Source organism: Garra rufa, chromosome 3, assembly GCF_049309525.1.
Source record: "Garra rufa chromosome 3, GarRuf1.0, whole genome shotgun sequence".
Taxonomy (NCBI): domain Eukaryota; kingdom Metazoa; phylum Chordata; class Actinopteri; order Cypriniformes; family Cyprinidae; genus Garra; species Garra rufa.
The window spans coordinates 38,613,555-38,620,538 of NC_133363.1; positions in this window are offsets into that span (position 1 = coordinate 38,613,555).

Genomic DNA, 6,984 nt, shown 5'->3' on the forward strand with positions numbered 1-6,984 from the left:
TGCTTCAAAAAATCAAGCATCAACTTATCAATGCACTTACAATCTAAATAGTTACATGAATGTTTCTATAAATGTTCTCGTTAATATGCCAAGTATGTCTTCATGTCCTCAGGTTTGAAAGGTTGTGCAGTGTCTCCTCTAACTGTCCAGCTGTGCATTTAGTAGTAACAGCAAAGAGGCTTTCAAAGTAAACTAATTATAGCACAGAGTAAACTCAACAGTAGTAATTATAGATTCACTGATTTCCAGATTAGGCAATGGGAAATGCGTGCTTTTTTTGAAAGAGGCAATTCAATGGTTCATTTGAGGGCACTTCATTTTGTTAATTTAACTCTTGAGTTCACTACGTAGTACACAACCAATTTGAAACTTTTTATGCAAAGCTTACAAATTCAGTTGCTATTCGTGCTGGCAGAATAAGATTTAAGTCAATGTTTCATTGTTTTTAATATATGTTTTCTATTCTGACTTTGATAAACCATCAAAAGGTGTTTCTGTTTTTGCCTTTGAAACTGGTTTTAAATCGTAATACTGTACACTCAAAGCCCATTGTTTCAATGGAGAAAAAAGAAACAGAGCACTTTCATTTGGTATGCACTTTCTCATTAACTTTGCAACTCATCTCTTTCATTTCTTCTCTGTTTTTAAATCTTTTTCAGAATCAGTTTCCTTTGAGTCACTTGAAAGATGATGGGAATATTTCACCATGTCTACCACTAGCATCAGAGGAACCATCAATCCAAACTGATGGTCTTTTCTTAGAAGATCTGAACAAAGTGGTATGGCAATCACGTCTGTTATCAGATGTCTAAATCACACCGTATGTTATTACATAATAATCTTCAAATCAGCAAATGTGATGCGACTTCACAGGGATTATGTCCCCATGTGAAAAATCCATCAACATCCGCGACAAGAGCAACATTAAAGGAAAACAAACAGAGAACTGGCTGGAGTCTGGATGTCAGGGACCACAGTGGCAGTGGACTGATTCAGATGATATCTTCACCCCTTCAGGCTTGGGGGACAAACAGAGACACTCAACAGAGAAAGCAAAGAAAATATATTTTCTGTGCTTTCGTAATTCCGAATAAGTGTTTCATTGCATTTCTTCTCACTCTGAAGAAAAATTTGTAACTAAATATAAACAATACACTCTCTCTATTTCATTGTAGACCATTAGACTGCTTTGCTTCCTCAGAAGCCTTTTCGAAATCAGTTTTGTGCCTGCAAAGTCATTGACTGATAAGGCAGCGAGGCAACAACTCATTTGCTTAAGATTTTGTATGCATCCCTCATTCATTATTCCCTACATTATTCTGTTAATATCCACCTAGCGAGCCTACTGTGTTTTAATTATAGGGGGCATTTCCGGTTTGGATAAGTTTCACTCAAAAAGACTGAAACAAATCACTTCAAATCATAAAAATGTGCTAAATAATTCTACAACGTGACTGAATGACCTGTACATTTTCCTTAAAAGGGTCATCGGATGCAAAACTAACTTTTACATGTGTTGGCTGTTTTTGTACACAACCACCCTACAATGATAAAAATCCACCCAGTGGTATTTTTTTAATCTTTAAAAGTAATATCCCCTTTTTTAAATCAGGTCATTCTCAGCCTCTTGTCGTTGTGACGGCACACAGTTGATTGACATGAGCACCTTACCTTAGACCCGCCCTCACCGAGCTGAAACAGTCCGAATACGATTGCCATTGAGTGACTCAGGTGCAGAGGAAGACTCTAATTGAGCGATTGAGGTGTTCTGTTGTTGGATGTAATAATGAACATAGCAGTAGTCATTTACTCCCGACATCTGAGCCGCTTAAGAGGACAACGTTACTTTCATTTTTAAAAGGAAAGTGCCGATCCAAATCTACATATGCATCTATGTTTGTGTGAATCATTCGTGATGCAGCTTCACCCACAACAGAAGTGAGTATAAGGCTTTTTTATGCATCTTTGCAAATTGCCTTTCTGAATAATGTGCTTGTTGGCAAGTTTTGCCGATAAACACGGCCAAAGTAAACATTACAGCTGGTAATCCCTCAGCAGAGAGGGGCGCGAGAGCAGAGCTCATTTGCATTTAAAGGGCCTATGCGATAAAATGAGCTGTTATTATGCATATTTTGACAAGGTAAAAGGGTGTTTTTTTACACTACTATTGAGAATTTTTAACCAAAGTATAATACAGACTTTTCATTAAGACCCTAAAGAATCATATGAACTTGTGGAAAATGGGCATCCGATGACCCCTTTAATGTTCTATTTATTAGAAGTCAGCACAAAACATGCTTTGATTTAAATACAACATGGTAGAATATCAATAGATTCTTTTCCTCCTGATTTTTTTTTTTTTTTTTACAACATATCCACCTTTTTCCTGAATGCAGAAGTCTCTTTGGCCTCATAATGAAAAAATGCTTTACATTTCCGGTCTCTGGTTTTTCTAGTCAAATTAACGCACAGCTTAACCCTTAAGTTTGATTAATTCAGTCCATCTTTTTACAACATTTTAACATGGATTTCTATGGAGACCGGAACATAAAAGCAATCATTGTTAAAAGCAACAAAAGTTCTATCATGATACTGCACATTTGTGGTCTTCTTTCCCAATTAAATATACAATACATCCCATAAATGATCCACTGGAGTGCATACGAATCTCTCTTTTTCTCTCTCTTTTTTTTCTCCCTAAATCGTCACTCTTTCCAGTTTTGTTCTCACAATTGCCTCCTCTTTTCACTAATCCCTATTAGAAGTGTTTTCTGGATACAATATTTATTTTCTGTCAAAATGACACAAATCACTTTGAAATACTATCACTTAGTGTTTCAGCTAAAGGCTGGAATACACTACAGGACTTTTAAAATCTGAACAGATTTTTTAAACAATAGGCATCATACACTTACCGACTTTGCAAACAGTGACAGAGGAAAACTGGCCATCATTATGGCTGGAATAGCTACACTACATGACTTTTCAAATCTGAACAGATTTTTTAAACAATAGGCATCATACACTTACCGACTTTGTAAACCGTTACAGGAAAACTGGCTATCATACACTACACGACTCAGGATAATACACTAGCAGACTTTAAAGTCGTTACGATCACAACAAACTCTTGCAGAAACGTGTGGAGACGCGTAACAAATGAAAACAATATGCGTTCTAAAATCGGCTGAAAATATCAAACATTTGATATCCTCTGGATGAAATCAAAGTCTGAAGCTAAAAAAGTGGAGTCTGTGACCATCATACACTACACGATTTTCTATGCAATCTGTCAACGCAAATCTGATGGAGGGGAGTTGGAGAATGAGCCTATTTCCAAAAAAAGTGGAGTGTTCCTTTAAAATCCAAGGATACCTGGGGAGAAACGGCGCAGTTTCGGTGACATTTACTCCACGTGTTCTTAACGGCCACGCTGACCACATGTGCTTGGATCAACTGAGACCGATCCTAATACCAAGTGCAAACATGGCCTTTGCTAAGTACTCTTCTCTCGTTTTCTGAAATATTATTCAAAAAGTAATATTACCCAGAATTTGTAATGTAAACACACAGATCTTCTACACACACACACACACACACACACACACATGACCTATGTTAATACAGCCTCTTAGAGACCCTAGTCCTCTTTAGGCTTCTATTATAAGTACGTTTTATTCCTGGATGGTTATTAAAGACATTCTAGACTCTTAGACAATGCTGGTCTGTAAGACTGCTTGAATGGAAAACTTTAGCTAACAGATTTATTTCGGTTATTTGGCTCACAGTCAAAAACACTCCGTCAGTGAAAGTGACCGTTTAGATGGGAATCAATAGAGCTGCCAATTCCTAAAGGGCCTTATGGTGCAATTAAAAATAATTTTTGACTTATTTCAGAAATGTTTTAAACCGGTGGGACTTTAGTGTTGAAATTTAATTTGAAGCCTGCAGGTGACTGTATGAAAAAGGAATTGGATAAAAAGGAAATGTTTTTCTTACTTTCGTTGGAGCGCAGAACTGATGGGCCTCACACTAGCTTGGCCAAGCATGTCCATTTGGCCAGACAGTTCTTCACAGTCAGATCAACAGGCCGTAATTCAGACTATACAGCCTGGAACCCTCTGTACTTCCTGGGAATCTGCACTTTATAAAATCAGGCTCAAAAAAGCAATTGAATTAGGTCCAGTAGGAAATAGAATTTAAGATAATGTTTCTATAAGAAATATGGTTGTATCTATCAATGTGTAATAGGAGTGGGCCACACTTCATGTGCTTCAATGTTTATGGTACGGTAAACAATATTGACAAATCAACGCCCTCTTGCGGTTACTGGAGGAAGTAGGCAACATTTAAGTGTTGACTTTAGAAGAACATTAGCGACATCTACAGTGTAAAACTGTAGTTTAAATTGCAATTTACCTTTTAAGTGAAGACTACAGTACACTTTAATACTTAATACATAATACTTACTTTAAGTATTATTAATAGTGCTGTCAAACGATTAATCGTGATTAATCGCATCCTACATAAGTTTTTGTTTACATAGACTAATATGTGTGTGTTTACTCCGTAACATGTGCTCATCAAGGCTGCATTAACAAAAATACAGAAAAAAGTAATATTGTGAAACATTATTACAGTTTAAAAATAATGGTGTTCTATATTAATTTATTGTAAAATATAATTTATTTCTGTGATGCAAAGCTGAATTTTTATTAGCCATTACTTTCAGTTTTCAGGGTCACATGATTCTTCAAAAATAATTGTAATATGCAGAATAATTACTGTTATTATCAATGTTGGAAAGAGTTGTGCTGCTTAATATATATATATATATATATATATATATATATATATATATATATATATATATATATATATATATATTAAACCTGCAATTCTTTTTCAGGATTCTTCATGAATAAAAGGTTATTTATTCAAAATATAAATCTTTTCTAACAATATAATAAGTCATAAAGTATATAAGTCAATAACAATATAATTTGCTGTCACTTTTTATCAATTTAACACATTATTGGTTAATAAAAAAAAGATGTCTTTCAAAAAAAAAAGAAAAAAAAAATACTGACCCCAAAATTTTAGAATTTTTATTTGTTAATGAATCCTGGGAAAAAATCACAGGTTTCAACAAAATATTAAACAGCACAACTGTTTTCAATATTGATAATAAATCAGCATATTAGAATAATTTCTGAAGGATCATGTGACCCTGAAGGCTGGAATAATGATGCTAAAAATTCAGCTTTATATCACAGGAATAAATTACATTTTAAAATATATACTCATAGAAAGCGGTTATTTTAAATTTAAATATTAAAATTGTACAATATTACAGTTTTTTCTGTATTTTTGATTATATAAAATTCAGCCTTGATGGGCATAAAAACATCTTTTATGACCATTAAAAATCTTACTGATGAAGCGTGTGTGTGTGTGTGTGTGTGTGTGTGTGTGTGTGTGTGTGTGTGTGTGTGTGTGTGTGTGTGTGTGTGTGTGTGTGTGTGTGTGTGTGTGTGTGTGTGTGTGTGTGTGTGTGTACCTGGTATTCCCACAAGGATAGTAATAGATTTTGACCTTGTGGGGACATTTCTCAGGTCCCCATGAGGAAACAGGCTTATAAATCATGCACAATGAGTTTTTTGAGGAAGTAAAGGTGTGCACAATCTCCTGTGAGGGCTAGGTTTAGGTGTAGGGTAGGTGTAGGGCCATAGAAAATACGGTTTGTACAGTATGAAAACCATTATGCCTATGGAATGTCACCATAAAACGTGTGTGTGTGTGTGTGTGTGTGTGTGTGTGTGTGTGTGTGTGTGTGTGTGTGTGTGTGTGTGTGTGTGTGTGTGTGTGTGTGTGTATTTCACTCTGTATGCTAGAGTGATATCATTGCATTACTGAAGACTGTGAGAATGGCAATAACCCATTTCATAACAGTGAAGCTGCACAAGTTTCAGCAGTTATGTGCTTGGACAGAAGCCCTGAAGCAACATACCACATTCATCAGCTCTGTTTTTAAAACTACTAGAACTAGAGAAGCTGCAATAGTAGTAGAGTTAAGAAAAATTCTTCACAAGTCATTAAACATATAGATGAGGCCTAATCTGAGATACCTGGTCTACTGGGACCTTATGGCTTAATAAATGTAACTGAAAATACTACTAAATATTGTTAATATAAACACGTCAAAATAATGACTACATAATTTTCACATAAACAATTAAAACCCCTTATAAAAATGTCACTTAGGGAAAAAACGTTAAAGGTGTTACCAGTGATTTCTTTTTTGTACAGTAAGTCAACCTGACATTGATTCTTTGAAATTCATGCAATTACATGCATAGCTGCTGGTGCAAGATATTAAAATGTACAAAAGACATTGTAACTTGTCTAAACTGGTCCAGAGAGCATGTTCTTTTTTTTTCTTTTTTTTTTATTACAGTAGCTTCTGTACAAAACCAATATTAAGGTTTAGGTTATACATAGAAACAGAGACAAGAAGGGTTTGTTTTTTTAAGTAGTCATATTATAATTGCATTTATTTATTAATTTTGTATAAAGAGACGTGTTAGCTGAATGGCTTGGGGCAAAGCATATGGTGTCCAACGAGAGCTCCGTGAAACCTCTGCCATAAGAGGGCACCAGAAGCAAAACAGAAGTTATTAGCTGTCAGGTTTTCCTGTCTGAATGTGGAAAATAGATAACATTAAGAACATCAGTATTTTAATTCTTATAAATCAATGTGCGATCTGATTCTGTCTTTTCTGCTCGTTAGTATTCTTTAGTATTCATTATTCACAACGAGCTTTTATTGAATGAATTGCACACTGGGTGTCTGGCCCATCATGGTGTTTTCTCTTTCAACTGAGACAGGTGGTAGTGAACACACAGGTGGTTAACAGCTTTCAGAACTGTATGTGACAAACACAACACCAATGTGAGATCTTTTGTAAAGTGTGTGTGGATTCT